This window comes from Mastomys coucha, unplaced genomic scaffold (assembly GCF_008632895.1).
Source record: "Mastomys coucha isolate ucsf_1 unplaced genomic scaffold, UCSF_Mcou_1 pScaffold20, whole genome shotgun sequence".
Classification (NCBI taxonomy): domain Eukaryota; kingdom Metazoa; phylum Chordata; class Mammalia; order Rodentia; family Muridae; genus Mastomys; species Mastomys coucha.
The window spans coordinates 24,823,353-24,847,466 of NW_022196903.1; the positions used below are offsets into that span (position 1 = coordinate 24,823,353).

Consider the following 24,114-nt stretch of genomic DNA (forward strand, 5'->3'; position numbering starts at 1 on the left):
ATAGCTATGAAGTAGTAATGAAATAATGTTATGGATGAGGGTCACAACAACATGAAGAACTGTAATAAAGGGTTACAGCATTAGGAAGGTTGAGAACCAATGTTCTAGTGTACTTTTACAACAGAGTAGAGTAGAATCTCTTTGTGCAGTACATTTCAAGACCCTAAGTGAATATATAATCTCAGTCTCTCTCTCTCTCTCTCTCTCTCTCTCTCTCTCTCTCTGTGTGTGTGTGTGGGTGTGTGGTGTGTGGTGTGTGTGTGTGTGTGTGTGTGTGTGTGTGTGTGTATCACTCATTGGCCATAATTACTGTAGTTAAAAGTTAACCTCCAAATAGGAAACGAACAAGAACAGGAGAAACTCCTGCTTCTTGCACTTCTTAGAATCTTATATTTAAAGATTTGAAGATTTTGTTTTATGGGTATGAATGTTTTGCCAACTCATATATGTACACTCTGTGCACACCCAGTGCCTGTAGAGATTCCCTTGAAACTGGTTGTGAGTCAACGTGGCTGCTGGGATTGAACCTAGGACCTCTGGAGGAACAGCCAGTGCTCTTAACCACTGAGCCATCTCTCCAGCCCCTCAAGACATGCACATTTCTAAAATCCATAAAATCCTATGTACACAAAGGAATGTAGAGATGAGCATTTTTTATTCATGCTGGTGGGAATGTAAATTGGTACTTTTCTGGTATGCACATTGGCAATAAAGAATATTATTTCTTTTCTCCTAGAATTCTACTTCTTGGAATTTAAAGAAATAAGCCAGGTATAGTGGTACATACTTGTCTTGCCAGTTCATTTTGTTTTGTTTTATTTTACTTTCTCTTGCATAGCTGTGACCACAGTACAAAAGAGAACAACTTCACGTGAAGAATTAATTATTTTGGCTCCCTGTCTGAGATTTCGGCCCATGGCCCATTGACTCTGTTTCTGGATCAGTGGCAAAGCAGAGAATGTGTAAAGGACAAAGCCTTTCACTGAAAATGATGAACAGGAAATAGAAAAGCTACTGGGACCATAAGTAAGATATAGCTTATATAGTAGTCACTGGGGCCGTGCTCCCCAGTGACCACTCCTCCAACTAGATCTCTGCCATTTTATTGTGTCTCAGTAATGCCATGGTATTCTAAGTTTAATGAAGAGTAATTGACCAGGTCACTTATTTTATGGCTTAGAAGACTGTGTTAGCCTGAAAGCCTGAGTCTGACCTGTGGATTTCAGAAGAAGAAGAGAACCAAATCCTAAAAGATGTCCTTTGACCTCCACACACAAGCATGCCTATATTCACACACACATCCACACACACACACACACACACTCTACTACTACTACTACTACTATTAATAATAATTAAAGTAGCTGGGCGGTGGTGGCGCACGCCTTTAACCCCAGCACTTGGGAGGCAGAGGCAGGCGGATCTCTGAGTTCGAGGCCAGCGTGGTCTACAGAGTGAGTTCCAGGACAGCCAGGGCTATAAAGAGAAACCCTGTCTCGAAAAAACAACAACAACAACAAATAATAATAATAATAATTAAAGTAAACAAATTATTGGCCTACAGTCAACTAAAAAAGGAGGAGGAAGAGAAGATCTGGTCACTTTCCAAAAGTTCATCAGTTGACATCCATACCTCCAATCCATGAACCAGATGGGGACATTTCATATTCAAGCTGTAACATGGAAGCAAGAGAATCACTAGGCCAGTCTGGCTATATAGGCTGCTTTTCTCACACAAAGATAAGAGAAAAAGGTGCTAAGACTACAGCTTAGTTGGTAGAGTATATTGTTCAAACCCCTGCACCACGTAAGACCTGATGTGATTGTCACTCTATAACGTAGCGCTTAGCAGATGGGTTTAGGAGGATCAGAAATTGAAGGTCAGTCATCCTTGGTTACACAGCAAGATTGAAGCCAGCCTATCTCAAGAAGAAATGCTTGCCTTGTATGCAGAAAGCCCTGGGTTCTATCCCTGGTACCGTATAAAACAAACTGTGGTGGTACATATACTTCTAGTACTGGGGAGGTGGAGGCAGGAGGATCAGTAGTTCAAGATCATCTTTGGCTACATAGTAAATTAGAAACTGGCTTGGGCTACATAAAAACTGGTCTCATCAAGATGAATAGCAATAAAAATATTTAGATTTATGACTATGTATGGTGGTATTCATCTGTAATCAGAACTTTTGAGACTGAGGTAAAAGGATCTTGATTTTTGAGACCAGCTTGTACTGTATAGCAAGTCCAGTCTAGCCTTTTAGCTGTGTAGTTAGATTCAAATCAAAAACCAAGAATGGAAACTGGGGAAATAGCTCACTTGTTTAGCATGCCTAAAGTCCTGAGTTGATCCTGAATACTTAAAAAAAGTCTTAGAGTGTTCAATTACTATTTATAATATAAACTAGAATCACTTTAATATATGACTGTTGAGGATCTTTTGAATAGGGATCTTTAATTTTAATGTCTTAGTTTTATATGTATGAGTATTTCTCCTATACATATGCCTGTGCATTTAGGAGACAGAAGCAGGTAGATTTCTGTGAATTCAAGGATGCCCTGGTTTACATCATAACTTTGAGGCCAGCTAGAGTTACAAAGTGAGACCCTGTCTCCAAAAAACAAAATAAAAAGAAAGCTAGGACTCAAGGCTTTTGTTTTTGTTTTTAGTATTAAATTTCTCTGTGTCTCTCTTCCTCATATACCCTCTCTGCATGGAGAGAGAGAGAGAGAGAGAGAGAGAGAGAGTGTGAGTGAGTGGTGTGTAGGTCAGAGGACAGTAGTTTTGGCTCTAGTGGGTCCCAGGGATTGAATGTAGGCTGTCAAGCTTGGTAAGCTGCTTTTTTTTTTTTTTAATTTTTTTTAATAGATTAAAAAAAAATCTTTTCTTTGTTTACATGTCATATGATTTCTCCTTTCCCAGTTTCCCCTTCAAAAAACAAACAAAAACAACAAGAACAAACCCCTGTTGCCTCCCCCTTCCCCATGCTTGCCACCCCACCCTTTCCCACTTATTGGCCTTGGCATTCCCCTACACTGGGGCACAGAACCTTCACAGGGCCAAGGGCCTCTCCTCCCATTGATGATTGACTTTGCAATCCTCTACTATACACATGCTGCCAGAACAATCAGTCCCACCATGGAGTCCTTGGTTGGTGGCTGAGTCCCTGGGAGCTCTGAGGGTACTAGTTAGTTCATATTGTTGTTCATCCTATGGGGCTGCAAACCCTTCAGCTCCTTTGGTCCTTTCTCTAACTCCTTCATTGGGGACCCTGTACTCAGGAAGAACAACCCACAAACCACAAGAAACTCAAGAAGAAGGAAGGCCAAAATGTGGACATTTCATTCCTCCTTAAAAGGGGGAACAAAATACCCACGGAAGGAGTTGTAGAGACCAACTATGGAGCAGAGACTGAAGGAAGGACAAGCCAGCCTAATATAGCTATCTCCTGAGAGGCTCTGACAGTACCTGACTAACACAGATATAGAGGCTCACAGCCATCCATTGAACTGAGTACAGGGTCCCCAGTGAAGGAGTTGGTAAGCTGCTTTACCTGCTGAGCCATCTTGCTGGCCCTAGGACTTGTTTTTTTTTTAAGTTGTTGTTGCTTGAGACTGGATCTTTCTATGTAGATTTGACTGTCCTGGAACTCCCTATGTGGTCCAGGCTGACCTTAAAGATTCACTTTCCTATGCCTCCTGAGTGTATCATTTATTTTTTGTATATAAAATGTCTCTGTATTAAAAAATATTGTCAGTACTAGTTGTTGAGTGTTTTTTGATAAAATTTTATCTTTTTAAATTATCTGCAGTAAATATGGATGACTTTTATAATTAAAGTTTTTTTTTAAAGGATATTCATTTCATAACAGAATGGCAGAGTGGGTTAAAAATGCCCCCCCCCCACCACACACACACACTATGTTTCTGGTTATGTTCTGAAAGACATATTTCTTAGCTTGGGTGTATTCACTCTTGATCCCTGAAACTTCCTCTTGGCACTAGTTTATAAAAGCCAGAATGTTGAAATAGCCCTGTTAGTTTGAGATCTGAAGGTGTGAAATCTTTCAGAAACATAATTGAAATCATTACTCAGTTCTGTAATTTGGGACCACTCAGCAATGAGCTACGGAAGTGAGAGGCACAACAGCACACAGCAGTGCCTGGTTCCTCTCTTAGCTTTGTACTAGAAAATCCTTCTTTATCTCGTCTTTATCAAATTCTTGTCTGTTGATTTAAAGTCTTTTCTCCTGAACAGGAAGAATTTGAACCAATTATAAGCAAATAATTCTTTTTGTGCCTTCCTTTATGTGTATTTCTGTTGCCATGACAACAAAATATAGCTAACTACCTCCCTACAGGTAGGAAGGTAAATGTGGAGAACAAGAAGGAAGAATGTTTCTCGCTCTGGTTGGTTCTCCATTAGCTGGCTGTCTCGGTCCTTCCTCACCCCTTCTCAGCTATTCAGAGATACAGCTAATATGTCTTATTCTTTTGCATGTTACCCCTTGTCACTATTTGGGGTAAAATAACTGTTAAGCTATCTTTCAGAACCAGGAAACCCAAAATGAATGCTGATATTTATGATATTTGTAATTTGGGGGCTCAAAGGCATATGTTGTACATATTGGTGTTGAAAGTAGTTCCTGAGTGAAAAGTAACTGCTTAATCAGTAATTTACAATCATAACCAACAAACAGTGGTGGCAGAGACCTAAAACACACGGTATGCTTTTAATACATATATTTGGTATATCAGTGGAGTGAATCCAAAAGGTGACAGACATCATTAGGTCAAAAACTACCTAAATTTTTAAGTTTGAGAGAATGATACCCAAACAGCTCTTCACATTGAGTGCACGGCACCAGGGATGTCTAAAAAAGATCTTTCTCTATACCTAGGAAGGGCCCTTTAAAACAGAATAGAGATTTGAACATCTGGCAGCCACTTGAGAAGTAGCGGCAGGAGGATGCTTAATGCTTTTTGTAAACACAAAAAAACAAAACCCCTAAAATTTGCTGCAGGTTTGTGGTAGGAAGGACAGTTAACAACCCTTGCCCATGTCTTTTAGTGGCCGTAAATCCACCTGTCTGCACCTCTTCAATGCAGCTATTCAAATCCACACCAGGTGACTGATTTTACTGTTTTGTCTTTTGAGTCTCCTATATCCTCATCCCTCTTCCTCCTCCTCCTCCTCCTCCTCCTCCTCCTCCTTTTTTTTTGGTTTTTCGAGATAGGGTTTCTTTATGCAGCCCTGGCTGTCCTGGAACTCACTCTGTAGAGCAGGCTGGCCTTGAACTCAAAAATCCACCTGCCTCTGCCTCCCAAGTGCTGGGATTAAAGGCGTGCGCCACCACTGCCCAGCCCCTCTTCTTTTTTTTTTTTTTTTTTTTTTTTTTTTTTTTTTTTTTTTTATTGTTTTTTTCCTTAAAATTGCTAAAGCTTATCCTCTCACACTTCAATCACAATTTTTTGTGGAGGGTGAATGAGAGCTGAATTTTGAGTTCTTCCATGTTTAAAAATACCCATATTCTTTTCTTACACACTTCTGGTTATTTGGCCTATATTAGGAATTTGCTAATTGTCTTCTCCAGTATTGCTTGTAAAGTTTGCCTCCTCCAGTTTCTGTTGAGGAGCTCCTCTGCCAACCCCCAGTGAACCCTTAAACATAACCCAATTAACCCTTGGTCATTGGGTTAATTTTTATTAAAATTTAAGTGTGGCTTGGTAAGAACTTTGTTAGATGTTGGCAGGAAATTGGATGAAAAATTTCCCTCCCATTTCTGAGATATAACAAAGTAGATACTTTTTCTTCTTTCTTGCTTCATCTCTTACATCTACTTTCACTTCCTTTGTGTGGCAGTTCACAGCCTCGCCAAGAACATGATCCGGCAGGTGCAAGCTCACATATTCAGTTGTTCCCGGTGGGAAGAAAGTTCTGCATGCTTACTACTTTATACTGTTAACATTGCACTTCCAGATAGGGTAGGAAGGAAACTTCTGCCCGTCTCAGGTTCACTGGCTTGGCCTGCACAACTTACAGCGATAGAAGATACTAATGAAAGAGGAGCAAACAAAAGATTATTAACAAGCAATAGGTCTTTGATATGCATATGCTATGTGCATTCAGCGGTGAATAACTGAACAGGGTAGTTAGAATTCAGACTTACAGCACACTTTAACACCAACAGGTACATTTGTAGCCAAGTGACAAGATAAAAAAAAAGCCTTAGAACTACGAGACCGATTGGGTGCTGTGAGAGGACAGATGGGGAAACTGCTGGTAGATGAGGGCTAGATAGTAAGGTTTGCTTGTGTAACCTCTTTTGTTAGTGTCCTCCTGTCTACACTGAGACTCTTTTCTCCTCATCCTGGCAAGAGACATGATGGTGGTGGAGCACACTTTTAAAAAGAGACTGTATATTCTATTGTCGGGTAGTGGGAAGGAACATAGAAAACTCACCCTGTCCTGCTTTGTTCAGTTACTTTCAGCTTAAAATAATGCTTTGCCAGACTATAAACTATTCCAAGAAGGTACATATTCTTTAAGGAATTTGCTAAAAGCAGAGCTAGGTATGATGGCTCACATCTGTATTCCCAGCACTTGGGAGGCTGTGATGTTTAACATTTATAATCAATTTGATAGGATCACCTAGAACAGTGGTTCTCAACCTTCCTTATGATTCAATCCATTAATATATCCTCATCTTATAGTGCCCCAACCATAAAATTATTATTGTTAACTTCATAACTATAATTCTACTGTTGTTATGAATCAGAATGTAAATACCTGATATGCAGGATATCTGATATGTGACCCCTATGAAAGGGTCATTCACCTCCACTGACCTAGAAGGTGTCTGTGGTGGGTCATCTAAGTTATCTAAGCCCCTGGGTATGCGTGTAAGGGATTATTTAGATTAGGTTAACTAAGATGGGAAGATTCACCTTAACTGTGGGTAGGTGGCAAATAGGCTCTAGTCTTAGACTAATACACAGGAGGTGAAATGCACAATAGTTTCTGCTGCTCTCTGCTTCCTGAAATAGTGTGGACAGCTGCCTCAAGTTTCTGCTACCCTGACTTTCTTACCATAAAGACTATACCCCTGAACTGTGTGAGCTCAAATAAATCTACCCTTCCTTAAGTTGCTCTTGTTGGGTATTTTATTTCCACAATAAGAGAAATAACTACTAAAAAGGTGGAGACAGGAAGATTGCTGTGAGTTTGAAGCATGCTTGGGATACCTAGTGAACTCCAGGCCAGCTTGGGCTACAGTGTGAATACTCTGCAGGTGGGGAGCAGTAGTGTTGTAGGAGTGAGACAGAAATGAAGAGTTGATAGCAATGAAAATAGCTGTTTCTAGCCGGGCGGTGGTGGTGCACGCCTTTAATACCAACACTTGGGAGGCAGAGGCAGGCGGATTTCTGAGCTCAAGGCTAGCCTGGTCTACAGAGTGAGTTCCAGGACAGGCCAGAGCTATACAGAGAAACCCTGTCTCAAAAAACCAAAAAAAAAAAAAAAAAAAAAAAAAAAAAAAGGAAATAGCTGTTTCTCCTCAAAGCTTTCTTATGAAATCCTTATGAATTTCTAGGATGAAAGCAGCACATAGTTATCCTGTGAAATTTATTTTGGGTAAGGTAGTATAAATAAAAAGAAATATAAATATAAAATCTGCTTATGATTTTGAAGTCTACCAATAGATTCTTCAAGTAACAGACACTAGCATAAAGGAACATGGCAGTAAGTCCCAAGGCAATAATTCTAGCCATCAGAGCTTCATGGAAGAGGAGTACCCTGCTCTTAGGCATTACAAGAGAAAGAGGATAGAAAGTAAGTAGGATACAGAAAGGCATTTTTATTTCCGACTGAGGAAAGTTTATGCAAGTCTGGAGGCAAGGGAAACTGAGCAGTGTCCCCAGTCCTAGCTAGCACCATTACTACCCACCAGCTGGATGCAGACTGCCAGAGATTGGAGTCTTCTTAGATTCCTGTGCTCTGTTCAATTAATTCAAAGGTAATGCCAAAAGAAATGGAACATGTAGGGCTAGAGAGGGAGCACAGTAGTAGAGCACTTGCTTATTACACTCAGAGCTCCAGGGTCAATCGCCAATACTGCTCCCTGCTCTCTCCAGAAAAGCAGAGCACATTTTGCAGTTTTTTTGGTTTTTTTGTTTTTGTTTTTTTTTAAAGATTTATTTATTATTACAAATCAGTACACAGAAGAGGGTATCAGATCTCATTATGGGTGGTTGTGAGCCAACATGTGGTTGCTGGGATTTGAACTCACGACCTTCGAAAGAGCAGTCAGTGCTCTTACCCACTGAGCCATCTCACCAGCCCTGTTTTTTTGTTTTTTTGTTTTTTGGTTTTTTTTTTTGTTTGTTTTTTTAATAAAAGAAAAGAAATAACACTTTTAGGAAAAGAACAACACTGACTCATCATGTCTGAAACCCAAGTGGCTGGAATAATAGTGAAATTTAAAAAACAAGAAACCAAAGATGAGTCAGTTAGAAGATTAGTGAGGAGACAGACTGGTTCCTTCACAATAGGAATGAGCACCAGGGTGCGAGCCTATAATCTCTGCACTAGGAAACTCAGGGCAGGAGGGTCAGAGTTTGAATGTTGCTTGGACTACAGAGTGAGAGCCTGCCTCTAAAATAAACAAACAAACGTGAAATAGAGATGGAAAGGGTTGGTGAGAATACCAACATGAAAATAAACTTAATGATGAAGAATGAGACTCCTGAGAGGAGAGATATGTATAAATTAGCAAAAGAGTCTTCAGGATCCACTGGATATATGATGTACCATAGGAATGATGATACTAAAGGGGTTGAATCTGCCGTGAGACAGTAGCACAGAAAGGCATTCAGAGCTTCCTCCTTCACATGGAGACTTTAGAGTCTATGAAAATATTCAGAGGATTAAAATGTAGAGCAACATTGGTAATTAAAGGCACTTTAAATTTATTGTATCCTTCTTTCTGTGTGTTTTGAGAATGTTACAATGTGGCTGTGTGCCCTGAGGGACCTAACAAAGGTTAGTTAATTATAATCAACTGTTAGAACACACTGTTCTGAGCAAAGTGTTATTCACGTGGTACCTATGTTGTTCATGTGTAAGCATAAAATTACTATTTGACTTCTTAAAAATGACCTTCAATTTTAAAGGCTATTTGTTATATATATTTAAAATATATAGCTTATAAATTGTCTCTTTCCCTACTCACCCTAGCTCCAACAGTAATCATTGTTGATCTCTGTGTATATACTATACATTGTATATTACACTGTATACACATATTGTATATAATGTAATATACATTGTGTACACAATATGTACAGACTACATATTTTAAAGCCACTTCATTTACAATTTTTCTTAACAATTGTCTAAAATCTTGTTACTGTTCCTTTGGATTCTGGCTTCATTTCTTTTGTACAGGAATGTATCCAAATATAGTGTTGTTTTGTCCTTATAACTGGTTTTCTGGTTTACTCTTATTTACATTGGATTAAAACAAAAAAATTTGCTCCCCCCCCCTTTTTTTTCCTGAGACAGGATTTAGCCATGTGTTCTGGCTAGCCTGTAACTCACCATGTAGCCTGGGCTGCCTCTAATTTGTGGTTATCCTGTAGTATCTCAGCCAACGACTGGGATTATAAGCCTGTGTCATCTCACCCAGCATCCCCAGTCAGTCTCACCTCTTCTCTGTTCTCTGCCCTTCTATTCATATCCCTCCTTCTGTTCTAACCCCCTCCCTTCCTCTTTTGTTGCAAGTAGTCTAAACTAGACTTGAATTTGCTAAGTAGCAAGGATGACCTTGACCTTCTGATCTTCCTGCCTTCCCTTCCTGATTCACTCTCACACAGTGCTGCAAGTCATCATGCTCAGAGCGCTGTGCATGGTGGGTAAGCACTCTATCAATTGAGCTACACTTAGTCCTGCTTCATTTATTACCATCATCATCATCACTGTTGTCTTTATTGTGTTTGTGTTTATGTGCATGTAGAGATAAGACAACAACATATGTGAAGTCTGTTCTCTCCTTGTATTTTTAAGTATTTTCTAGGGATTGAAAGAAGGTTGTCACACTTGACCATCTCCGTCTGTATAGATTTTAACGAAAAGTTTTTGTATTAGACGAGTTGAAAAGAGTGTTAGATGTGATGTCAGGACATGAGAGGCAGAGACGGGATCAGGGTTTCATGAAAATATCAGTCATTATTGGTGTATTAATTGTATTTGTGATAGTGTTGGTTTTCCTTCTTGATTGGCAGGTTCCTATTATTTCCTGCCACTAGAGGGCACAAAGGTATTGATTGAATTTAGTGCTCTGCTCATAGTGAATTCAGACTGACTTTCATTTTGTTTTCTTTTTTGGCCTGTATCATATAATAGAATCTTCTTCATTCAGGGATAACTTTGTATTTGGTCATATGTATCTCATTAAGAAGTTTTGGCCGGGCGGTGGTGGCGCACGCCTTTAATCCCAGCACTTGGGAGGCAGAGGCAGGCGGATTTCTGAGTTCGAGGCCAGCCTGGTCTACAGAGTGAGTTCCAGGACAGCCAGGGCTATACAGAGAAACCCTGTCTCGAAAAAAAAAAACCAAAAAAAAAAAAAAAAAAAAAAAAAAAAAAAAAAGAAGTTTTGATATTGAAGGCTATATTTTACGAAATTATAAAGAAGAAAAGGAAGGTGATGGCTTGGCAAGGTGGCAGAGGATTGTGCAGTTTCTAAACTCATTCTCATGTCACAATAAGTACTAAGTTTAGAGGGAATAGGATGGGCAGGTAGGTCTACATTCCCAAACAGAGAATTCAGAAATAGACCCACTGCTGTACAATGAGTTGTGTTTGACAAAGGAGTCAGAGTTATTCGGTGGGAAAAGGATATTATTATTCAGCAAAACAATTTAGATATATTGACTTTGGAGGAAAGGTGATCTTTGACTGTTATCTCATTCCATAGGAATTAGCCAAAAAAAAAAAATCATAGATTACACAGGGAAAGCAAAGGAAAAAAATCTTGATAACCTTGGTATAGATGAGAATTTTTTAGTGCATATAGAAACAAACAAACAAAAACCTGCGAAAGTGACTGGAGCAATGGCTTAGTAGGTAAAGTGGTTGGAGGAGTTTGGATTTCTAGAACCCACAAGGTGGGAGTTGGGAGAGTTCTCTGAAGCTCACAGTACAGCTACCTGAAGTACACAGCAGAAAACACCTGACCTCCACATGTATGGCATGCACGTGCACTTAGACACACACAATACAGTCCACACTGGCCAAGAACTCCTGCTCTTCCTTCCTTAGGCTTCCAAGTGCTGAAATTGGAGATAGGAGTCACCACAGTTTGGAAATTCTATATCCTAATCTATTTTGACTACCACAACCCCCTTTTCCTGTGGATTCCAAACAAGTTCTGAGATGGTAAAGAAACCTTGGACTATAGCCATGTGTATATAAGAGTGTGTAAAACTGGGATGAACGAGTTAGTTAAATTCTGTGGCTGATGAATCCCCTTCATTTATAATTATATGCAGGGTTTTTTTGTTTTGTTTTTGTTTGTTTGTTTGTTTTCGAGACAAGGTTTCACTGTATAGCCTTGGCTGTCCTGGAACTTACTCTGTAGACCAGGCTGGCCTTGAACTCAGAAATCTACCTGCCTCTGCCTCCCAAGTGCTGGAATTAAAGTCGTGTGCCACCACCGCCCAGTGCATGCAGATTTTTTTTTAAAGATTTATTTTATTTATTTTATGTGCATGAGTACACTGTAGCTGTACAGATGGCCGTGAGCCATCATGTGTGTGGCTGCTGGGAATTGGACTCAGGACCTCTGCTGGCCCCACTCACTCCGGCCCCACTCTGCATGCAGATTTTTTTAAAGATTAAAAATAACAAAAAAAAATTTGTTTACAAAAGGGAAGAATGACATTTCTGAAAATGTGTGTTACAAATGCTTGTCACACATGATCCAGTGGCTAAAAGGACCACCAAGCCCAAAGATCTGAGATTGATCCCTGGACTCCACATGTGGAAGGGAGAGAACTGCAAGTTGTCTCTGACCTTCATGCATGTCATGGCAAGTGTGTGCCTCTTCTTCCATAGACAGCCAAACAAGGCAAGACTGGCTGGACGGTACTTAGTACAAACAAAATAGTGTATGTCTTGTTATGTAGCCATAGCTGTCACTATGGTAGACCAAACTGGCCTTGAACTCACAGTGATCTATGTGGCCCTGCCACCCAAGTGCTAAGATTAAAGGTGTGTGCCACCACACCTGACCAAAAATTCTCTTAAAAAAGAATGTTATAGCATTATATCATAATAACAGATTATAAAAGATGTGAACAATTGAAGTGTCTATTGCTTGGTGACTGGTTAAGTAAATATTGGCTATATCTATAAAATGGAGAAACATGCAGAAGTTAAAGACAGAGACTCTCTTTAGCTGCTGAGAGGAAAACTGAGTAGGGCTGTATCACCATATACTGCCATTTGTGTTGGAAAAGAAACACCAGGCCTGTCCACACACAAATCTCTTATGTAAAGGAGTCTCTAAAAAGGAATATACAAGCAAGACTTCCCTCTAGAGAGAATAATCAGATGGAGAAGGAAAGGCTTAGACTCTTAACTATTTCTGTCATCAGATTTCTAAGGCAGATCCCTTGACTCCTACAAAGGGATGTCTAGATAGCTCAGCACTTAAGAACACTGCTGTTTTGGAGGACCCAGCCCCACATCATGCAGATCACCATCTAATTCCATCTTCATGATCTACTGCCTCTTGCCTTTTCAGACATCTGTGCTCGCATGCACATACCATGTGCACACACACACCTACACATACTTAAAGGTAATATGTCTTCAGAGGTACAACAGATTAACTTAACTGTTATGCTGTTCTCTTCCACTGAGAGTATTCTGCCACAGGCTGCTGGTTTTTTCCCTGTAGGTAGGAAAAGACTGTAATTCCATTGTGCCCCACATAACTTTTATCTTGAGGTTCCAGGAATTTTCTAATTATCTTATGTTCACAACAGGTAATGTCAGCTATGGGCCCCAGTTTCTTACCTGTAAAATGAAGTGAAAAGGATGAACTCTGGGTTCTTTTTACATTTCTCTAATTAGAGCTATGGTTGTAAACCAAGAAAGTGCTTAGATTAACCATTAGGCAAAGACCTAAGTCTGAACCAAGGAATGAAATTTCAGATTTTGTCTGTAGATATATGAGAGCACTTGCCAACCAGCCCAACTCTGCTGAATAGACATGAGTTATTTTCATGCTGGGAAAGAAGCCAGGTTACTGATGAGACAGGGCTATACAAGATGCTCCAGGTGGCTCTTCGAGGCAGAGGTGGCATTCCATCAAGCAAGCAAGCAAAACAAACAAAACCTTTTGCTCTGCTCTGTTTTGTGAAAGGAGGAAAGTAGATCTAACCCTGTAAGTGAGATTGCACACAACTCAGACTTGCCTTGTACCTCTTTTTGTTTATCCTAAGTTTGAATTATGACCTACTTTACTTCAACACTAACTCAGTTGTATATTTAGTTATTTACACTCTTCCTCAACCCAGTTTCTCATAATCTAATCTCTAGCATTTTTTACCTATATTTACCTGTTGCTTCAAAATGCTGTGGAGGATAGGATTCTTGGCATCAAGGGAATTCAGGGTTAAAAGGAGTCCACATGTTCAGTGTTTGTCTGAGGCTAGGCCATTTCAGATAAAGAGTGCAAAGGTACCTGGATTTGGATCTCAAATTAGCTGTGATCTCAGGTTAATCACTTGACATGCCTACTTGTTTCCTCAATTGTGAGATGGTAATAACAAAAAAAAAAATGCTTACCACATGGGGTTGTTGCAAGGATTAAGTGAGGTAATACACAGCCAACTACCTTGTATTTAGAATGCTGAATGCACTCCATAAATAGACTCCCTTTTAGCATACTACCTTTCTTAAAGGCATAGAGATGTAAAGCACTATGACATTTCTGGAGCTGTGAGGAGTTAGATATACCTCATTATTTTTCAAAACCTCAACCTGGTGTTATTTTCACAGTGTGCTCCAGAACCCACAGATGTACAATAACATTCCCAACTCTTGCCTTGTTAGTTTAATCTCTCTTGCTTCTGAACTGTTAGGCTTTCTATGGCAGAAGCTGTCTCATTTTCAGCAAATGGATATTGCTGAATGAATATATGAGGCACTACATTGAGTGAGTAATGTAAGCAAGGTGTCTGTTCTCATGAGGCTTAGATTCTAGAAGGGAAACGCAAAAAGTATTTCAAGCAGTGATGTGAAGTTGAAGAAGACAAAGGAAATGAGTACAGAATGATGCGCATAAGCTATCGGGATATTAAAAGAAGTGATGTTTGAGCCAGTACCTGCAGAATAGGTTGAGTGTTAACTCTTTTTTTTTAGACAGGGTCTCATGTAATTCAGCTAATGTTGAGCTCCATATCCCGCCTCCATCCCCCAAGTGCTGGGGTTTCAGGTGTGAACCACCACTTCTGCCTCCTTTATATGCTTGCTGTTTTCTCACATGCATGACTGCACCACATGCCTGTTATTCTCAGAAGCCAGAATAGGATGTCAGATCTCCTGGAACTGGAGTTGCAGATGGTTGTGAGCTGCCTTGGGAACTGAACCTAGATCCTCTGCAAACAGCCAGTGCTCCTACCTCTGAGCCACTTATCCAGGCTCTGGCTGTAACACATACTTCTGTGTTCCAGCTTCTTGAAATGTTGATTGTCTATCATCATTCTTTCCAGTTCAGCATAGAATGTTACTCAGTGAGTTTAGTTTGAACATAGTCTATGTTTATTTGTATTCAGATATAGCTCTCCTTTCCCTCTTCATCTGAATAAGCTTGAGTGGATTTTTAAAAATTTGGATTTATTTACTAGTTTAAAATTTTTATTCTTTATGTCCATGTTTGACTTCGACATCTAGGAATTTATAAGCAGAGAACTTTATTTTTAGGCATTTCTTTTTAGTGTGTATCATTCATTTAATTTTATTGTCTTGACATAAAAATTCTAGATTGACTTCCTCATAAGCACTAGGGCTGTGTTAGTCACCATAGATGGTCTGAGGAGTCTGAGCAATGGGCAGTTTAGACAGTAAAGATTACTTAGACATTGTTAACAGAAGTACTTTACTGGGGAGAAAACTAGCCTCCTACAGTGAGCCTGAGCCTGGATAAACTTCATTATTATTTTCCTTGTTGCTGTGGCCAAATATCTAACAAGAAGGAACTTAAGGAGGAAGGGTTTAATTTGATTTACAGTTTGAGGGATACAGTTCAGTGTAGAGAGAACACAGCCATGGTAGCAAGGGCGTGTGGGAGACCCCCCTCCTCACACCTTGGCAGATCAGGAGGTAAAAGCATGACCATAAAAAACCAAGGCTTACTCCCAGTGACTAGCTTCTAGCAAGGATTCACCTTCTAAAGGTTCCTCAGTCTTAGAAAATAGTACCAGCAGCTGAAGAACAAGTGTTCATTGAGCCATGAGGGACATTGCACATACAAACCTCAACAGTTCTACACTCTCTTTATGTTATGTTCTTGGTGGCACATTAATGGCCCCTAAGTAAGTTTTGAGAGTTCACCAAATCAATTATCCCTAGAGCAGAATGTCTTCAATGATTTTTTTGCGCTATGGATGGCTTCTGTTGCATGCTGTCCATAAGCCAGGACTCGTTTTTCTTGAAGGGCCTCATTGGAGGTAAAGAGTTAGAATGCACTTTTCTGTAGAGATTTGGGTTCCTTAGATTATACATTATATATTAGTGGTGTAGAATATGCAGATAATGGGTAAATGGAACTGTTGATGACCAGAATTAGCACTAGGGGCTAGAGAGATGGCTCATTAGTTAAGATCAGAGCATGGACTACTGTTTTAGCAGAGCTTCTGAGCTCGGGTCATAGTTCCCATATCAGGTGGCTTACAACCACCAGTAATTCCAGTTCTGAAGGATCTTCTGTCTTATTTGTTTATTTATTATACATGAGTGCTCTATCTGCATGTACATGCGCATGCCAGAAGAGGGCAGCAGATCCCAGTATAGATGGTTGTGAGCCACTATGTAGTTGCTGAGAATTGAACTCAGGACTTCTGAAAGAGCAAACAGAGCTGTTAACCACTGAGCCATCTCTCCAACCTGATCTTCTGTCTTCTGTGGACTTCTGCACACATCACACATGCTCTCTCTCAAAATCAAAATCTTTAAAAAAAAAAAAAAGAATTAAGAGCTAGTTTTATTAAGAACTAGATCACACTGGGTGGTTGTGGCACATGCCTTTAATCCTAGCACTTGGGAGGCAGAGGCAGGCGAATTTCTGAGTTCAAGGCTAGCCTGGTCTACAAAGTGAGTTCCAGGACAGCCAGGGCTATACAGAGAAACCCTGTCTCGAAAAAACAAAAACAAAACAAAACAAAAAAACAAAACAAGATTACTTTGTTGTACAAATCCCATAACAATTACTTATTTCTAATTTCTTATGTCTCAGTTGGTTTTTTGGTGATAAAGGGGAAAGGCTAGGTGAGAGTACTTATTCTCTGTGCCTGAGGACCTGAATATGAGTTCTCAGCACCTCTGTGGAAAGCCAGGCATGACTGCCACGCCTGTAACTTTTAGCACTGGGTGGCAGAGACAGGTAGACGCTGAGGACTCTCTTGTTGGCCAGCTAACCTAGCCAAAATGATGAGCTTCCAGTTCAGTGACTCTGTCTCAGGCCAGTCATGTGGAGCACTGTAGAAGAAGGTGGTCTGCCTCCTACTGTGGCCTCCACAGCCACAAATTCAGTGAGAGACGCCATCTCAAGGGAATAAGGTGGAAAGCAATAGAGAAGATGCCCTAATTTATACTTTGTCTTCTGCATTTCCATACATGGATGCAAGCACCTGCATACACCAAGTGGGGATACCACACATGGGGAGAGATGGAGGGAGTGAACTGAGAAAAGACAAAAAGAACAGAACCAAGAATGGAAATATGCCTGCACTTAGAGAGCTTAGGCTGTGGGTTCCAGGCCAACTTGGAAGTGCATAGTCATAGAGAAACTGTAGATTGTATTATATTGTCATTACAAATTTTGTTTCTTTGGAGTAGTTTTTCTATGAGTCTGAAAATTCACTGTATATGATAGTCTATTCTTTTTTTAGTACCTTTTTTTTTTTCTTAAAAAAGAGTACTAGTTTTTGTTTTATTTTTGTTTTTTGAGACAAGGTTTCTCTGTGTAGTCCTAATGTTCTTGGAACTCACTCTGTAGTCCAGGCTTGCCTCAAACTCAGAGATCCTCCTTGTGTCTGCCTCCTAAGTGCTAGAATTAAAGCCATGTGCCCCTGCAGCCCAGCAAAACAAAAAACAAAAACCCAAACAATAACTGTATCTTTTAAAATGTCAAAAATAATATACTCTTCCTATTTTAAGATATCATTAAGTTCTAAAATAGTAACAATTTTGTGGAAAATATTAAATTTATAAAAGTTACAAACATTTAAGTCAACATATGTACTAATTTTTTGTGTGTCCACTTAGGCTGGGAAATTATTGGGTTGGAAATCAACAGGTTATTAGGTACAGCTACAGGGGTTGTAGTAGGTGTGGCTGAAGATAGTAGAAGCTCTGCAGAAGTGATGAGAGCATTTATACATTAGTGTAATAACTTTATCAAGTATCTTATGGCTCCTAGAAAGTCCTGTCTGTATTAGTGAGAGAATGAAAAAGGACAAAAGACAAATGACATTTTAGTACTTTGTGAAAATTCTTTTGGTTTTGAAAAGCCCCGGAAATAGAAGGGGAAGGTGGAATGGAAATCCCCTTGCAGTGGTAGATTATGAATGGCTAGGGTATACGCTTGCAAAAATGAGCTGACCTTTCTGACATATCTGTTTGCAGGTGACAGTCATGCCCATTTCCTCCAAAGAGCCTTTTTTAAATTAACAAACCTCAAAATGAGACTCTCCAAGTATGGTCTTATGATTTCTTGGCGTGTGTGTGTGTGTGTGTGTGTGTGTAGGGGTCTCCAATACATTTTCACAGGGTCACAATGTCAGTAATGTGGCTGCCTTTTCCATCACATTGGCATTCACAGAAATGGCACATGAGCAATAACAGATCAGAGTTTCAGTGTGTTATTGTAAAGGCAAGCAGTGGGACTAGACTGTCTATCATTTTACAGTTGAGAATTTGCTTTTTGGTGCTAGAGAGATAGCTCATCAGTTAAGAGCACATACTGCTTTCTCAGAGGACCCTTTCAATTCCCAGTATCCAGGATGTCTCTGGCCTTTGAAGGCACTTGTATTCATGTTTACATATCACACACACAGTACACATGCACAATTAAAATAATAAAGATGGTAGGAGCACTGTATATATGATGAGATGAAAATATTTAATAATTAAAATCTAAAAAAAAATTAAAGACAATGTTTTCCAATTTCTTTTAGACTGTCTCTGATGAATTAAAAGTATTAAGTTTATTAAATATCAATTCTGGCTCAAAATTCTTTGTTTTTTGTTTGTTGTTTGTTGTTGTTTGAGATAGGCTCTCACTGTGTAGCCCAGGTTGGTATTTTGAACTGGTGATTCTCCTGCCTCAGCCTCCCAAGTTATGTGAGGTGGAATTACAAAGCGAAGTAGCCTTTTTCTTTTTTCCTCCTTCCCTCCCTTCCCCCTTTCCCTCTTGGAAATGGAATATCAGTTTTACTGGAGAAAATTGACAAGACAGATCATGGACAGTTGAGCATTGGTGGACATTTTCTAGAAAATGGACAAAATGAGCCTGTTAGTCCAGTGACTCTGACTGTAAGTGGTAGGAGCAGGGGGCAAAAAGGAGTCCTGAAAGAACTTGGTTTGCACAATGAAAGGTGCGAACTAGAACATAAGGACTTAATCTGTCACTGTGAACGGGTTTGGGTTGTGCTGTTTCCAGTGAGGCCTCTTCCTGAGTTCCGACCTCTCATCCCTGCCTGTATTCTGTGTCTATGTAAATGTTTCACAGGTAACAGAGTGTGGTGGCACAGGCTGTAATTCCAGTACTAAGGAGTGTTTCCACGGTTGTGAGGAACCAGCCTTGTTTCCAGAGGGATATCCAGACCATCCTAGGCTGTAGAGTGAGGCCTTGCCGCAGAACACCAGAAATTTTAAAAAGCAAATGTAGGGCTGGCGAGATGGCTCAGCGGGTAAGAGCATTGACTGCTCTTCCGAAGGTCCTGAGTTCGAATCCCAGCAACCACATGGTGGATCACAACCATCCGTAATGAGATCGGATGCCCTCTTCTGGTGTGTCTGAAGACAGCTATAGTGTATTATGCCCGAGCTAGTGGGACCGGAGCGAGCGGGCTGGAGCAAGGAGAGGTCCTGAGTTCAATTCTCAGCAGCTACATGATGCTCACAGCCATCTGTACAGCTACAGTGTACTCATATAAATAAAATAAATCTTAAAAAAAAAATAAAATAAAAAGCAAATGTAGAGATATTCTGGACCTTACATGTCCATGGTGGAACTTTTGATTTCTTTAATGAAATTTTCTTTACTCTACCGAAGTTTTAGTCAGTAAATCATCCTCTGCCTAATTGTTCAGTGTAAAATCAAGTCATTCTTTCATTTTCTCACCTCTTATGTCCAGCCTGTAAGCAAGACTGATGAGTTCTGCCCTCAGCATCACCACACATCTGTCTGCTTCCCTCCATCTTCATTGCTATCATTCTGTTCCAGATGCTATGTGTCTTCCACTTGATCTGTTGTATCAGCTTCTGACTGAGCTTCCCTACTTACCTGTCTTTAATCCATTTTCCACACAGCAGGAGATGTTAAGTATAAATTGTTCTACATCACTCTCTTGCTTAAAATTCTATACTAGTACCTGTTAAATTTAGTATAAAACCAAGTTCCTATAGTCCAAGCTGACATGGAATTACCTGTGTACCGGAGATAACCTTGAACTTCTGACCCCCCTCCTCCTGCTCCTCCTCCTTCCTCCTCCTTCCTCCCAAGCAAGTTGGATTATAGGCATGTGTCCCTATACCACCGTGTCTGCTTTATGTGGTGCTGTGAATCCAACCTAGAGCCTCCTGCACTCCAGAGAAGTGCTCTACCAATCCAGTTACAAAGGTGAAAACCCACGTTCTTTATCTTTTAAAGAAAAGATTTGTTTTGTGTGTTGTATGGGCCTATATATGCACATGCATACTAATTCCCTCAGAGGCTATAAGTGGATGTCTGTCACCTGGAGCTGGAGTTACAAGCACTTGTGAGCTGCCTGGTGTAAGGAAACTCATTCTCCCACTGAGTCACTAAATTCCAGCCACATGAGGTTTTTTTTTTTTAATTTTATTTCATAAACATGGTCTTTCTTACTTCAGGTCTTTGCAATTAGAATTGCCTTCGTTTCATAGAGTAAGTGTTCTATGATTCTTCTGACACTTGCTGTCTTTAAAATACCCTCTGTGATGATTCTTGCTAAAGTGACTTCTTTTATACTTTAGCATGTTTGTAATTTCCTCCATAATACCCACCATGACTTTAATTTTCATCTATTTTTTATTACATTTATGCATGTATTTTTGTGTGGGCACCAGGTGTATATGTGCATATCCATACTGTAGTAGCACGTGATGATTAGAAGACAACTTGAAAGAATCAGTTTGTCCTCTACCATCCCTCTATTGGGGATTGACAGGTTGTCAGGCTTGACAATAAGCAGCACCCTTAGTCACTGAGTCATTTTCCTAGCCTTGTTTTACTTTTTCTTTTTTTAACACCTTTGCTAGAAAAAGTAGGCAAACAACTAACCATGTTAGGATGAGAATACCTACTAGAAGACGTCACAGACTAAAGCCATCTAGTAAGCCATCAGCTGAGACTAAAACTCGTAGGTTTTAGATAAAGGGTTTTGGAAATTACTTGCATAGTACAAATAAACGAAAGGCTGGCCATAGTGCCGCATGCCTTTAACTCTAGCACTCAGAAGGCGGGAGGATCAGTTGGACACCATTCTTGGCAATATAGCAAGTTTGACATCAGTCTGAACTACAGTACACACTGCCCAAACAAACAAGCAAAAAGAGAATTAAATAAAATGGTGAATTTGAGCAAGAAAGTGTTTACTATGAAGAAGAGACAGACTACAATAGAATCTCCAAGAGCTCTGCCAAGGAAAGGACTCCCAAGAGAGAAACTGCAAAGGGAACTAACAAGCAAGGTGTCAGATCAGAGGAAAGGCACACAGAGAGCCTGAGGAAAGGGTGGCTTTCTACGAGCAGGTACTGTCAGTGCAAGATCCAGACATGTGAACTAAGCTTTGAATTAAACTAAACTCTTAGGTTTAGCAACAAGGACTTAGTGACCACAGCACTAATAGTTGCAGTTGATTGGCAGTCAACTGAAGACCACTAGAAAAGGACACTGTAGTAAGTCAAAATGTTATCGATGAAGCTAGATGCAGAGAGCAGTAGCTAAAGTGGCTGATAGCGAACTTAGAGTGGGGGACAGGAGACCTGAATTTACTCTCTGCTAATGGGCAGAAGCCACTAGAAACTGCAAAGTTAGATAAGCAGCAGGACAGGAGTTTGTTGACAACAGAATAGTCTCCAAAAAGATAAGAAAAACTTTGATCCAAGGCATCCTACTTCTTCCTTTGAAGCAGAAGGGGAAACTATAGGTGGTAACATATACTTGCAGTCCTAACCCTGGAGAGGTAGAGGCAGAGGGATCAAAACTTCCAAGTCATCCGGGCAGTGGTGGCTCATGCCTTTAATCCCAGCATTTAGGAGGCAGAGGCAGGCAGATTTCTGAGTTAGAGGCCAGCCTTGTCTACAGAGTAAGTTCCAGGACAGCCAGGGATACACAGAGAAACCCTGTCTTGGGAAAAAAAAAAACAAAAAAACAAAAACAACCAACCAAAAAAAACCTTCCAAGTCATTCTTGGCTATATCAAGAGTTTAGGTCTTGTCCAAGATCCGTAATAAATGAGATCCTCTCGAGCCGGGTGGTGGTGGCACACGCCTTTAATCCCAGCACTTGGGAGGCAGAGGCCAGCGGATTTCTGAGTTCGAGGCCAGCCTGGTCTACAGAGTGAGTTCCAGGATAGCCAGAGAGTGAGTTCCAGGATAGCCAGGGCTATACAGAAAAACCCTGTCTCAAAAAAACCAAAAAACCAAAAAAAAAAAAAAAAAAGAGAGAGAGAGAGAGATCCTCTCTCTCCAAAGGAAAAAAGGAGAAAGGAAAAAAGGAGAAGAAGAATGGGTGTGTGTAAGCTTTTGGTTTTTGGTGTTAAGAAGTTGAAAGACCATCTTCTATGTAACAATATGAATGAGAGACAGAAAAGTCTCAGTAAGGAAATATGGTGGACTAACTATGTTATATTGATCTATCTGTGTGCTTATTTTCAACAACCTCAAGCAGAGGTAGTCTTGGGGGTTTGAATGTGGATTTTTGTAAGCCTTCATTGTGGGTAACATTATGACTTGCTCTTGCAGCTAGGTATAGCAATGTTAGCATTGCTTTAGTGTTAGAAGATTTCTCTTGTTTTGTCATGCTGGGAAGAAAACCCAGATGCCTCATGTGTGCCAGGCAAACTCTCTACCATTAAGCCACTTCCATAACTCAGGGCAGATGAGGTTGGCTAGAGCATCTTTATTGTAGAAAACTGTGCCTAGAAGCAAAATTAAAATGATTTATGGACCTCACAAGAGATATCTGTAGCCCTTTTAGGCAAGAATCAGCTTATAACCTTTAAGTCAGTAAATTTGTCATGAAATCATCCAGAGCATGGAAAGTAGCGTCAGCCAGTGCCTCTATTTTCAATCTTTATTTGCAAATTTGCCTACTATCCTACTTCAGTTTCTGTCTAAGTGACTTCTGCTGCTGTGAAGAAGCATCATGGTCAAGGTAACTTATAGCAGAACGGGTTTTCTGTGGCTCACAATTCAGGATTAGAGTCCATGACCATCATGACAGGGAGAATGGCAGGCATAGTGCTGGAGCATCAACTGATAGCTTACATCTGATCCACAAACATGAGACACACAGAGAGAGCTAACTGGGAATAGTGCATTTGAAACCTCAGAGTGACACACTTCTTCCAACAAGATCATATGTCCTAATCATTCCCAAACAGTTCCACTAACTGAGAACCAAGTATTCAAATATGTGATGAGCCTGTGGGGGCCATTCTCATTCAAACCAACATGGTTTCTGTTGGTGTGATAAAACTGACTAAAACCAGCTTGGGGAGGCAAGGGTTTAATTGGCTTACAGGTTGATCATCACTGAGGAAAGCCAAGACTACAAACTCAAGGCAGGAACCTAGAGAGGAACTGAAGCAGAGATGTGGAGGAATGCTACTTAATGTCTTATTCTCTTTACTCATTCAGCATTCTCTTTACTCATTCAGCTACTTTTTGTACAGCTCAAGTCCACCTGCCCAGAGATGACACTGAGGATATGTCCATAGGCCAAGCTAATGGATACAATTCCTCAATAGAGTTGCCATTCTCTCAGGATTCTAGTTTGTTTCTAGTTGATAAAAACTAACCAGCACAATTGATCTCTTTTTAGCTAAATACACAAACATACTACTATCCAATCATAACCCTTTTTTTTTGTCTCCAAGAGCTCATGTTAATATCATAATATAAAACACAGTCTAACTTGGAAAGTCCAACAGTCTTTAAAATTTTCAACACTTTCAATCTGCAAGATCTCTTTAAAAAATCCAACATCTCAACTATAAAATCTAAAATAAGTTACATACTTTCATATTCCAAGAGAGACTAGCAGAATCAGGGCATGGTTAGATAAAATCAAAGCAAAACCAACATCCAAGAGTGCAAACAAACTCCTGTGTAGTTCAGTGTTCACCATCTCAAACTCACTCACTGTCTTCTGGACTCCAGAGAGCTTAGGTGTTGTGGTAAATCTCCAACCCAAATATGCCCTGGCAATGAATACAAGCTGTACGCCTAGATTGGGCAGATCTACCACTACACTACCATTTTCCCCATCTATGAGACCCCTTATAACTTGCAGTTTCTCCAGACCTCATGCTTCTGCTCCGTTTTCCTTCCATCTTCTCCTCCTTCTCTTTCCCCCACTCTCT

The 24,114-nt window shown here is 40.1% G+C and overlaps 1 protein-coding gene across 7 annotated transcripts in view; it reads left to right on the forward strand.

The window, feature by feature from the left end:
- Positions 1-24,114, forward strand: part of Ahcyl2 (adenosylhomocysteinase like 2) — a 153,605-nt gene that overhangs the window by 59,093 nt on the left and 70,398 nt on the right. Inside the window, exon 1 of one of the 7 annotated variants that reach the window (XM_031381393.1) lies at positions 839-1,026. The exons of the other annotated variants lie outside the window; for them this stretch is intronic. The gene's annotated coding sequence lies outside the window, so the exon portion shown is untranslated. Of the gene's footprint in view, positions 1-838; positions 1,027-24,114 lie in introns of those variants that run through there. 7 annotated transcript variants of the gene reach the window in all.